This window comes from Ochotona princeps, chromosome 28 (genome assembly GCF_030435755.1).
Source record: "Ochotona princeps isolate mOchPri1 chromosome 28, mOchPri1.hap1, whole genome shotgun sequence".
NCBI lineage: Eukaryota > Metazoa > Chordata > Mammalia > Lagomorpha > Ochotonidae > Ochotona > Ochotona princeps.
The window spans coordinates 3,387,176-3,400,554 of record NC_080859.1 but is presented as its reverse complement, the minus strand read 5'-3'; positions in this window follow the sequence as shown (position 1 = coordinate 3,400,554).

Sequence of the window (13,379 nt, the reverse complement as noted above, 5' to 3'; positions counted from 1 at the left end):
ACTGGAAGGAATCATTTGTTCTAGATTGCTTCACCCAAGTCCCAGCCCTGCTCTACTTCGACACTCCCCCCATACTTCAAAGAAAAACTCAAGTCCATTCTCTTCGCAGATCATTCAGGAAGCACTCAGCTGAGATAGGCATCTCTCTCTCTCCTGGTCTCTTGTAGAAATTGCCATTAATACTTTTAAAAAAATGTTTGGGGCCAAGGGCTGGTGTGTAGCACACTGAGCCTCAACCCACAGATTCACCATCCTATGTGAGGGCTGCTTCAAGTTCTGGCTGCGCCATCTCCACCCCAGCTCCGTGCTAACACACCTGGGAAGGCAAGAGAAGATGGCCCAAGTTCCTGGGCCCCTGCACCTGCTTGAGAGAATCAGATGAACCTCCCAGGTCCTGGCTTTGGCCTGGCCCAGCCCCAGCTGCTAGTCATTTAGCAAGTGAACCAGTGGATAGAAGACTTCTCTATCTCCTCTCTCTGTAACTCTGCCTTTCAAATAAATAAATCAGTATTTTAAAATACATTTTTTAAAAGGAAACTCAATCTCTGCTACTACATACAACCCTGTGCTTATTCTTCAAGTTGGATTATATTTGTGTTTGATATTAGAGCTATTCATGAACATTGACTTCAAATTGCATCTGCTTTGACATCACAGCATTTTCATGGAAAAGAAATAATCCGATGTGGGCTGTAGGACAGAACTCAAGAAACTCACTGAAAGAATTAAGTCCAACTCCCAGCAACTGGAGAGAAACCTCAACAGAAACCCAGCCAGCTTATAATTTTAAACTCCACAAATATATCTTCAAGATTTATTGGCTAGAAGAGTCATAGCAAGGGAGACCTGCACAACCTTTTCCAATCTGCAGCCTCATCATCCCCGAGGAAGGAATGCTTGCTCTGGTCTCCTGCCTTTGATCCACTTAGGCCAGACTTGCAAGCTGTCAACAGCCCCTAGCAGGCAGGCAGTGAGTGCGAGCCATCCACTGATAAACGCTCACACTATGTCTCCAGCGTCCCGGCAGCATCTCAGCTCTTCTTCCGGCACAGAGGTGAGGGCTGAGTCCCGGGCAGCTGCATGTAGCTGAGCCATGGCAGATGAGCAGACACTGCCTGGACAGCCACAGAGACCAGCCTGACTTTCTGCAGCTGCTCCATCTCTCTTCCTCCAGCACTGGCTCTGGGAGGCTCCCAGTGGTCTCACCGTTCACGTCCTTTTGTCTAATTCCAGTGAATCTTACTAGAAGATTCCAGTGATAAGTATGGAATAACAGTATCAAGGCTTCCATGGTTCATTCAGTCAACCTGGGTTAATCATTAGTTTCTCCAGCATGCTCTTCCTGCGGACTTACTGCCTATTTTGTTAACGGCAGATTGTCAGGAGTTTCCAAGGTTTTATGGTTGGAATTGTGGCCAGGATGAAGGGAAGGGCCAGAATGAGGAGAGAGGAGAGCCTGCTATTGCAAGAAGATCAGAGGCCATCTCTTGGGCCTCTGTAAAAGGATGAATGTCCAGTAGCAGGAAGCTGGATGGCTTGATAGAGTACCCAGGACACAAAGCAAATCCTGAGTGGGGATCCAAGCACTTCACACCGGAACTCACCGTCATGCCAAACCCCCTCTTCCCTTTCCATCACAGATCCTTCATTTGAGAAAGAGAAGAGCTGTGTATAAAAATCATGGGGCTCATCGGAAGATGAGGCCAACAGCATGCATGCCCCACATCTCCTAACAGTTCCCATTAGACTCCAATGAGTTCAGGTGAATGACCCATGAGCTCCCTTGCTCACACTTTTCCCTCTGTCTTGCTGAAGCGTCCCTAGCTTTCTGTTCAGATCACACTCACCCCTTACCCAGCCGCCTAGGTCTTCAAGATCATTGCCTCTCCCCCCACACACAGACACGGGAAGTAACTAAGAATGCAAGTGAAACCAGGCTGGACAGAGATTGGAAACGCTGCAGCCCAGTGAGGAGAGGATCAGTTTCCTTGACAAAGCAAAGCTACCCTGCATTCCAAACTGTCTCCCAGCAAACTGTCTGTAGTAAGACTTTAGCCCACATCATCTCAAAGTGCAGTGTTTCTGTCTTTTGTTTTTATTTGAAAGGCAAAGAGAGAAAGACATGAAAAGACATTGTCCACCTGCCAGTTCTCTCCCCAGACGTCTGCAACAGCCAGAAGCAGGCCAGGCTGAAGCCAGGAGCCCGGAACTCAACCTGGATCTCCACATCAGGGGCTTTAAAATGGTAAGTTATGAAACATCTTCTGAAATATGACTATCATGTCAGAGCCAGCCTCAGTTCTGTCCCTAAGCAGCTCAAAGAGCCCGTGTTCCTCGTGTCTTCCCACAGGTACTTGGCCTGCTCTTCCCTCACCTCCTCTCTGGACTTCTGTCACACCTAAACCGTGAGCAGCAGTTTCAACAGCAGTGCCGTGACTAGGTAGTACTCTGGCCCTGGTCCGGAGCCACAGCCTGTGAGAGAGTGGAGCCCTGGAGGGACAGTAGCTCAAAGTAGCTCCTGTGTGCTCGGTGCTCCGCCAGCACTCAGGACACCAGTCAGGGGGGCCGCCAGGCCACGGGCAAGCAAGACCTGGATTTGAAGCCCTTATGGATTTGCACAGTGCAAATGCCTCCATCACAACTAATGGCCAGCTCCCAAGGTGAGGGCGTGCAAAGGAGAGCTGGGAAGCCAGACACATGGTGAGGCACCGAGGAGCCACCGCTGGCCACCTCCACGGGCCCCGAATCAAGTATGCCACTTCTGCGCCTTCACCCAGGCACAGTTTACAGGCGATGCCTAATGTGTGGGCTGCACAATGCCGGCCCCCAGGCCTGTGGGCAGGTCCATTCCGTCCCATGACAGGGGTTGAGACTGCGTTCCCTGAGGCTGCTGCACTGCTCAGTGTCTCCCTCTTCTGATCCCACCTCCCCCACTGATTAGCAGGTTCTCCCAGCAGCAGGGCGATCCCCAGGAAGTCGCGTGTAACTGAGTACTTACTTGTTGGGCTCTGTCTCACAGAAGCCCAGCCCAAGCCCAACACATCCAAAGAACAGCCCCAAGATTTAAGCTCTCCCAAATGCTTCCCGCCAATGCAGCCAAATTAAAATGAAGAAACGATTCCAATCCCAGAAAGCTAGGATTTCAAAATGTTCAACTACAAGCAACACGTTTTTGAAATCTCTTATTTTGCCACAAAAACACATGAAAAAAATATTGAACTGTGTTCCACACTATCTCTGTTTTACATTTTTAAATGTCATTTTCTACAGAATTCTGTTTTAGAAAAAGCATTTATTTATTTGAAAGAAGAGAGAAACAGAGAGAGAGAGAGATCTCCCATCTGATGGTACAGCACCCAAAATGGCTGTAAATGGCCAGGGCTGGTGGGCCAGACTGAAGCCAGGAGTCAGGAGCTTCCTCCAGTCTCCCACATGGGAGCAGGATCCCAAGCACTTGGGCCACCTTCTGCAGGGAGGTGGATGGGAAGTGGCACAGCTGGAACATGAGCCGGTACCCGTATGGGATGCCAGTCTTCTGTAGTATACCACAGCACTGACCCCAGAATTCTCAAGTAGAATCAATGCTCCAAGGTGCTGGACTGTGTCAGTCTCATGAGGGTATCCATGTTCCAGTGCAGAGACTAGACAAAATGGGGTGAGGGATAAAGGGGTCTCCCCTTGAACCTTGGGCACTCAGCTTCTGGTTCTGCTGTGTGTTCAGAATGCTCTAGAAATAGTCTCCCCAATACCCAAACTCTCAGAATCTCTGGGTTCTGAAACCAGGGTTCTCTGTGCCCAGGCCACCTGCTCAGCTTCCAAGGACGACACTGGAGTCAGAGTAGGAGCAGCACCTGGCCACCTAGGAAGAGGGTGCAGTTGACTGTGTGCCAGCAACCAGCACCAGCTCCATGCAGTATGAGAAGGGTTCTGCAATTCCCATCCTCACTCTCTCAGTGATGGATGGTCCAAGAATGCCCTCTGGTGACTTCCTGCTGCATATTCAAGCACATTGGAGGCAGGAGTGTCCCTCCTTTGTGGGAAAGAGACAATGAGAAGTTGGACTCCTGGGAGGGGTTTTCCTTCCAAAGCATGTGGTTTGCACCATGTGGCGTGTGGCATGTGGCATGGCTGTTCTGTCAACAGACTATGGCAGGGTTCCAACAGGAAGTCAGATAAAAATGGAGTACATGGTTACACTCCTGATGTGTTTGCCTTTTGTCGTCTAACAATGACAGCAATTCTGTTTGAATGTGCAATGATTTCAGGGCTGACTCGTCTCATATCAATGATTAATACAACGCACAGAAACAATCGCAGACTGACAGGTGTGAAATTCTCCAACACGGTTCTAATTTAATTTATCCTTTGCTTTTCTGCATCCTGGGCTCAGCACTTTCTTGGGTCCTCAGAATGGATCTTTACAATGCCATGGCCACTCCACCTTTGGTTACATGTATTTGAGAAAGAAAGGTCTGTCTGCATTTGTGCCCCACGATCTACCTGTATCAGGAGCACTGAGCCAAAGCAACAGGAAGACTGCTGCTGTGAGATTTGTCCTTTTCAATTCTCATATTGATCAGAATCACCTGCCTTAGAAGTAGAGCAGCCGGGCCCAACACAATAGCCTAGTGGCTAAAGTCCTTGCCTTGCATGTGTCAGGATCCCATATGGGCCCCGGTTCTAATACCAGCTGCCTCGCTTCCCATCCAGCTCCCTGCTTGCGGCCTGGGAAAGCAGTTGAGGACAACTTGCACCCACGTGGGAGACCCAGAAGAAGTTCCTGGCTCCTGGCTTTGGATCTGCTCAGCACCAGCCAATACGTCGCTTGGGGAGTAAATCAATGGATCTAAGATCTTCCTTTCTGTCTCTCCTCCTCTCTATATCTGCCTTTCAATAAAAATAAATAAGTCTTTAAAAAAAAAAGTAGAGCAGCCAGGACTCAAACCAGTGCTCTAATACAGGATACAGTGTCCCAGGTGGGGCTTAACCGTCTGCTCTACACCCTGCACCCCACTTCCTAAACAGCCTCCCCTACTTCCTGTCCTTGAACTCAGCCTACTGTAAGCAAATCATCCCATCCTTGCACAGTCCTCGCTGCCTAACAAAGTCCTGCCACGCCACGCCCCGCTTTCATCCTGATTTCATGTGCAAGTCAGAGCCAGGCAGTTCAGTCCATTCCCCACTGGCAACCCTGGACTATCTGATACCAGTTAGCAGGAGGGCGGTCCCTGGAGCCAGCCTTCTTCTCTCCAGGCTCAACTACCCCCCGGGTCCCTGGGCAGTGCCAGCCCCCGTCACTCCCCAGATTCAGTGTGCCTTGGATGGCACCTCCCCACAGCATCAAGATGCATGTCTGGTGCTGCCCACCCTCAGCACGGCTTGCCCACGGGAGCAGAGGAGAGCTGCCGAGTGCCTCCTGGGCACGCCCCCACCATGCTCGCGACAAGGCAGCTGGGGGCTGTTCGTGAACTCGAGACCCTTTCGGCCTTCCTCACACAGGAAGTGAGCCCATTCCCCACCCACACATGTGCAGGTTCTCACCAAAATGAAGGATTTCTTTCTTTCTTTAAAATGCCCTATTCTTATATGTTCTGATGTCTTGTGGTTTCCCTCTGTTGAGCTCACCCAAAGCTCAGGTCAGGCTGTGAGTGCAACCCAGCACCCTCGGCATGCGCGTGTCGCAGCAGACCAACTTCCTTCTTACTCAGCCATCTCCCAGCTGGCTTATCTTCGTCTTTCCCACAAGGACGGCCTAAGAGACTCTATCGGGCGTCTTCCTGAGACCCAGACGCGTTTTGTCTGTGGCATTTCCCATCCTTGCCAGGCTCCCCACTCTATCAGAAAAGGAAGTGAAGTTAGTTGAGCCTATCTTGTTTTGAAGCAAACCCCCACTTACTGAACTGGGACTTGGGCACATGCATGGGCTCAAAAGGATGTTTATTTCAGAAAATCAAAGTACCTCCAAGAAATCTAATTTTGAACAGACTAAAGAATCAACATTTAGGCTACTTTTTTTTTCTTTTCAAAAGCACTTGAAAAACATCTCTTTTCCACAGTATCGGGGCTGAACATTCCTGAGAGTGCAAACTCCACTCACTTCCGGACTGCAATGGAACTGCCAGGATGCCCTCCTTCGGCCGCCGGAGAACATATCTGCCTCAGACCACACCCAGAGAGGGAAAGCTCACCCCAAAACATGGGACCTCTGAGCTGAACTCTCGTCAGTACACGCTCACGGGTACCTTCTGGAACTCCCAGAGTTGCCATTTTGGACAACAAAAAAGTGAGCTGGTGTGTAAAGATCCCCACGTCACACAGCTTCCTTTGTTAGAGCCCACCGCACATACCAAACCCCCCAAGTGGGAGGAGACATGCTGGAGATGCTATTTATTGAAAGTAATACAGGATTTGGAATACACCAGGAGGCTCTTGGAACTCTGCAGCTGTTAACTCATCTGGCTTCACAACAAAGCTTTGTGATGGTGACTTTGTAAAGACAGGGAAAATGAAGGTTCAGAAAACGGTGCATAACTTGCCCAAGGAGACACAGCTGGCAAGCGGCATGAAGTCTCCACAGTAACAACGACCAATTTCATGCTAGAGATTCAAATTTAAAAACAAACAAACAAAAACGCCCCTAATGGCTGCTTATTGCCCCCCTGTGAGTTCCTCAGGAGGTTCTAAGAACATGGAGCCCTCTCCTCACACCCATTGACAATGGTATGCTCATTTTCATAAAAGTTCTGGACAGAAAAGAAGAGAATAAGATCAACAAAGTAATGCTAAGCTTCCCCTTTGGTTGGCTGTGACTAAACATCCCTAAGTCCTTGGGTTCTAGCCCACCAATGTCATCTCAATCCCTAATACTCCTTGCAGGCCCCCTGGTTAGAGCCTGGCCCCTGTGCTGACTGCACCGTCAGGGCTTGGTTTCTGAGGTGTTTCCTAGCTGCCCCATGGACAGGCAGTAATGACATCATTGACCTCAATGCGTTTTCCACCTCTTGCTAGTGTCCTCTCTCGCTCACAAAAGCCTCAGACCTATATTTCTCTAAGTAGCACTGGAGGATACTGGAGCCAAGAGTGCCCCTGAGTTAACAGGCACAAGCCCCAGTGCAGCAGCCTAAATCATTCTCTATACAAATTTGAAATAATGTGGTACAAACAAAAAAATTAAAATCTATGATGCCTCTTTATGTTCAAAGCTTGAAGAAATACAAATCCCTCAAATTTAAGTTCTTCCAAAGGACTACATCATTTTAAAGCTGATAGGGCAAACCGGCTGTCAGACAGAGCTGAGGCCTCTTCCCTGCTTGTGCAGTCTTCAGAGCCACTGCCCTCAGCCCCCAGACACGGCCAGGAGGCAGCACAAATGGAGTACCACTTCACAGCAATTATGGCTGCCGCCTTCCAGGGAAAGCCTCAGGCTGAGGATGCTGCCCTGGGCCTCTGCCAAAAATCTGCAGGGCCACGAAGGATGCACTGGGGTGCACAATGGAGACAGAAAAGCAAGCTGGAGCCGCTGCAGTGCAAGCAGCACCCATGGGTTCACAGGGTGCAGGGAGGGCCTGGGAGCAACCCCAAGAACCCACAGAAGCACTGGTGCCCAGCTCTCTCCTCCGGGCGTTCCCGGCTGTTTACTGAACCACAGATCCCAGCCCGCCACCAGTGAGGATGAGAGGAGATGAAGTGAGCTTGTCTGGGGCTTCCCTGGAAATGCACTCCACCAAGTCAGCCGCACACAGATCAGGAGCTGCCATGTACAGACCAAGAGAGATGGAGACAGAGAGTCAGAAGCAATGGTCTTCTTCCTCTCCTCCGGCACATGCCTGTGAAGCGAGGTCATTGCTGGCAGCAAAGGAGGTGGCAGCATAACAGAAGCTAAAACAACATGGGTAACTGGTGAGAATGGAGGGTCATGTGACAGCGAGGGCACGGCAAGGCTTCCAGCAGCACCTGAGACTCGGCAACCAGAAGCTACCATTGGCTTCATCTACCCCGTGGTCTTCCCACCAGGGGAAAAGCCGACCAAAAACCAATACCCTCAAAGTTAGACTTGAAGCATCTGGATGCGGTATGAGTATTTGCCTGGGTGAACATCCCCTTTGGGAGGGAGAGCATTGGCTTTGAAATGACGCGCTTACCCCAGAGAGGGAACCCCAGAGCAGCAGTCACGGCAGAACAGCCTGCAGTTGCTTGGTGTCCTTGTGACGCACAGCTCAGAAAGTGCGAGAAACATTTTAATCTACCAGTCCCAAACCTCAGTGATCTCAGGGATCAGATGTTACACAAACTATTAAAACCCTAGGTGTCGGCCAAGAGGGCCCCACATCAAACCTTCTCCAAATGCTGTGCTAGCCAAACAAAGCACCTACGAGGGTCAAAGTCAGGGCAGGGGCTGGCGGCTTGCAACCTCTAGTTTAACAGGCACACCCATGTGCCTGTGTGTATACATACTGCTACCACTGTATATAACTCCTTCCTCTCCCATGGACCATAACACGACATCGTCCAAGGAAGGCTGACTGACGGACAGAGCTGAGCAGGCATCATGGGCCCTGAGTCGTCCATCCCTCAGGCAAGCAGGCAGGCAAGGTTTCCAACCAAAGGAAGAGGGTGCGCCCCGTTCCTCACCAAGGGAAAACACTCTGCCACTTCCCCTACCCCTTGGGTCCAGCCTCTAGGATCCCACTCTGCCTCTAGAGATGCCATCAGACCCACACAGCAAGGCCATCACAGTCCCGGAAGCTCCGCTGGCCTTGCCTTGAGTCAAGTCCACCACTGTGAGCTCTAAGGAGTTCTGGACAGTGTCTTCCAATCCAAAGAGTGGATGCCAGTCACAGGTTGTCCATCACTGCTTCCCCAGCATCTCTGGGAGCTAGGGATGAAATTGCAATGTCCCAGCTCAAAGTCTGAGATCAAAACAGTCCATGGATAAGGCAGAAAAATCCCAGAACTCAACTGAACTTGACACAGAAAGCAAGTTATGCTTGTTCCCTTTTCTGGGTCTAGGGGACTAGCTGTTACTTTGTAAACTGACACACATTCCAAGTGGGGAATGGAGTGGGCCCTCGATCCCAGGATCTGGCTGTTTGGAGCTGCTGTCTGCAGCCCCAGGAGGAAGCATCTGGCCTGCAGCCAGCAGCAGGACTGTCCTGACAACACACCTTGCTGAACAGGTCAACAGCTAGGCTACCTACTGAAAACCACAAGACTGTGCCGTCCACCCTCAGGTCTTGCACGGCAGCAGCTTCACGCCACCTTCCCAGAAGTGTTCCCTGCAGGATCCTCCAGCACGGTCTCATCTGGGGGCCTTTTGGGGAGGAACACTGTGATGAGGAAGATGTGTGTTCCTATCCTTGTAGAAGTCTCAGGGCTCATGGGCTTGCCCAGGGCTGGGTAGCAGGTAAGGAGTAGAGACAGAGGCCCCTCTTGACCTTCCAAACCAATATCCTTGCTTCTCTGCAGGGCTGGGCATGGGGCACAGAGCCCAGCAAGATGCGGCAACAGAGCCCAACCATGTACAAAAAGAGGACAAGCTCACAAAGGTCAAAGGGCCTTGGGGCGACAGCTGGGCCTGTCTGACCTCACTGCCCTCTGCACTGCCCTCTGCACTGCCCGCTCTGCCTGTGTGGCCTCCTGCTGCTTGGCTAGGATCCAGAAGGACTTCACATACTCTTTTCCCCTCCCCCTGCCTAACCCCGTGGCTGCCCCCAACTGGCCCCTCTCCTCTCAGCCACACTCCCCACAGCCCACCACCTCCCACCCTGTCACTTCCTCCTCGCAAGGGCAGCAGGAAACTGCCCTGCTTACTCAGAGCAGGCCCCAGCCAACTGACTTCAGATAAGACAAGCACCTTGGCAGGCAAATGCAAACACACAACTGCAAAGAGCTTTTGAAGTCACAGAACCGTCATCTTCTAAGCGGGTGGGGCTCTCCTCCCTCCAGCTGCCAGCACTCAGGGCCCTGAAGCCCGTCCAGCCAGCTGCGGAGGTGATCTCACAGGCCTGCCGGACACACACGTGGGTTCCCAGCCTGCCGCCTGGGGAACACCCCCGTGGGCCTTGTCAGCATTTGACACAGGGTGCGCAGTGCCAGCGAAATCAAAGCACCCCAGCAACGTGCCTCCCTGTCCTTTCATGTGCTCGGATAAGTCCTGGCTGACCTGGCTGGGCCCTGGTCATTTTTATCTAACTGAGACTTTTACAACGGAGAATCTTGAATGAGAGCAGAGGGACCGGTTCATCTCCACCATGGACAACTGTGTGATCATGGCCAAGCTGTTTAATCCTTCCTCAGTGTTCCCATCTGCAACATGGGACTCTGCTGACCACTCTTTACAATGTACCATGGAAACAATCCGTGGGCAGGAAGGCCTTCGGGCGATGGCTGTTGAAGAGCAGGCCATCGCCGCCAACCATCACTATGCATTTTGAACGGAAGACTCACGCCACCAACCACATGGCTTTGGGTTTTAGACAACTCATCAGGTCCCATGGTATTTTAGGGTCACTGAAAAAGGGTGTAGATGGTCAGACACAAAACCCTGATGTGTGTCAGCATCTCCACTGAAACAACTTTAAAGCAAAGAAGTGAATAATTAACAAGAATTCCTGCAATTCCTCTCAGAGTTAGGCCACCTTCCAGCGTTGCTGAGACAAGTATCATTCACCTGTGCTTTTATAGAGCATACATTTCCAAACTTTGAGTGTGTTATTTTATCAACAGGAGAATTAAAAGCTGCATTAGCAAATTAAGTGACCATAGGACTCCCTGTTGCAGAGAGTGGCTTCCCCAGTCACCCCCATGGCATAGTCCTGCTGGGACATTTGAGAGAGCTAAGTTCCCAAATCTACATGGCAAGGGAACCCAAAGTGGGCTCGGGTATCACTGGCAGGTGACACAGTGAGGGCAGACCAAGGATTCTTCACAGTTGGAACCCACTCTCTGAACTCCTCCCACTTGTCTGGATGGAGTTTCGGCCACTGGCAGCCTGCTCACGGTCCAGCTGCCAACCGGAGGAAGGCACTCATGTGTGTTCACAGCCCTCACACCACACACACGCGCAACTGTGCACAGCCCCCATACCACACATGCATACACAAGTGTGCATAGCTCCATATCAGACACGTATACACAAGTGTACACAGCCCCACACCGCACACACACACACACACAGGTGAGCACAGCCCCCACACCACACATGCATGGCCTCTTCACACACTCACAGCCACATGTGCATAGACACATGTACACATCTCCATATACACACACAGCCTGTTTAAACATACATATAGCACCATCCACAACCCACACACATACACACTCACAGCCACACATACACAGCCACACACAGCTCCATACACACACAGCCTGTTTAAACATACACACAGCACCCCCCACAACCCCTCCACGCACAAGTATATACACACACAGCCCACACAGATGCACACTCATGCATATACATATATACACAGCCCACACAGCCTATTTGAACATACACACTTAGCACTCCCACACACACACAAACACACAAGTATATATACACACAGACACACACACACACGAGCTTTCATTTCCACTGCTCTGCCTCTAAGGGGGACCAGCAAGTAGCAGCATTAAACCTGTTTCCCTGTTTCCCTGTTTCCCTGTTTCCAGGTGCACCCTGGTAATTTTTCCCCCCAGTTTAAGTGGTTAAAAATCTCCCCTTACAGAGCACATTTCCAACTGATGAAATGTAACTTCTCACAAACCAACAAATGTGGCGTTCTGGAAGCACCACAAGCACACTGAGGGAACCACTGTGAAAGCCAGCCTTATGAGCTCAGATAGGACAAATCGGGAACAGGCTATCTCTCCTCTGTAGGATGTGCCAGTGGAGGGCCAAGCCATGCCACTGCACATGGGACACTAAGCCCAGGGTACCCCAAGCGCCACCTGCTAGTTCCTGGTAAGCACGGGGCCTCTGAGGCACTGAGAGAGGACCTAGCCAATTCCACTTTTGGAAATCTGTAATATATTAGAGATGAACAAATGCCAAAATACTGCCACCAAAAATATATACAATTTTTTCAGGTGGCCACATTGAACAAGTGTATGCTTTTGGCCCAGGAATCATTTTAAGAACTTTTTAAGAACTACCTGCACTTGAAGACAGCTTCAGAAGTCCCACCTGGAGGGTCTCCATCATCCCACATCCCAGGGCCCCACACCCTGCGGTCCCACCCTGACACGGGGCTAAGAGAGGCAGTCTGAGTGCAGACAGCGTGAGAGCCGCACTGCATGAGCGGGCTCAGCTCCATCCCCTTGAGACACGGGAGACCAAAGGCCAGGAATTGGCGTCTGAATGTGGACTGCCCAGGCCTCCTTGGCCCTTGACGTCTTCCTGGAAGACAGACAGACGTGAGCCATCCAAAGCCAGAAAAACTATCCCGAGGAGCTCCTGCAGCTTTTCCAGGATTAAGCTGCCAGGAGCCTCCATCTGGGTGCCTACCTGTTTCTCAGCTTTATCCAATTCACACATGACACATTGCTTCTAAGGGTCCAGATCCACGGGCATCAATGAAAAGAACAAACAGTGCCAACAACCTCAAACAGCAGGCAATACAACCCAGAAGGAAAGCTGACATATGACGAAGCAAACTGCAGACAGTAGGCAGTGGCAAAGGATCACGTCTGTGCCAGGCGACCATTCTGGGCTTCATCGTGAGGCCAGCACTGTAGCACAGCAAGATAAGCAGCCGCTTATAATGCTGCCAGAATTCCCAGTGAGCGCTGGTCAAGCCCTGGCTACTCCATTTCCCATGGAGCTCCTGCTAATGCTCCTGGGGAGGCAGCACTTGATGGGAGACACATATGGAGTTCCAGGCTCCTGGCTTCAGCGAGGCTCTACTCCAACCAGTGGAACCCTCTGGGGCGTGAACATGTAGGTGGAACATCTGTGTCTTCCTCTCTGTAGCTAACCCTTTCAAAGCAATCCATAAAGAAGCCCTGCCTGAGCTGAATCTTGGCCCCCGGCCCTGGAGGAGCCGTTGCCTGTCACATTGCATGGAGAGGCTCTCCTGGGAGAACAGGTTCACAGGCATATTCCACACAGCACTTCTCTGGATTCTTCAATCTGTGTACATGCCCTACTGTGTGTCCCCACCTTTCACACCAGGATTCTGTCTGTCCAGGGGACATGCGGGCCCATTCTGTGTGCTTAGGCACAGAGCACAGGTTGGAAGCAGTCCGGCCTTCTACTGTACATGGAATTATCTCACCAGTCAGTAACTGACTTTCCTGCCTTCCTTGGGAAAAGGCAGTTTGTATCCATTTAAAGTTCTTGGAATTTCATCAGCTGGAAGGAATGCCTTTGCAGACAGATGACACATTTTTAAACT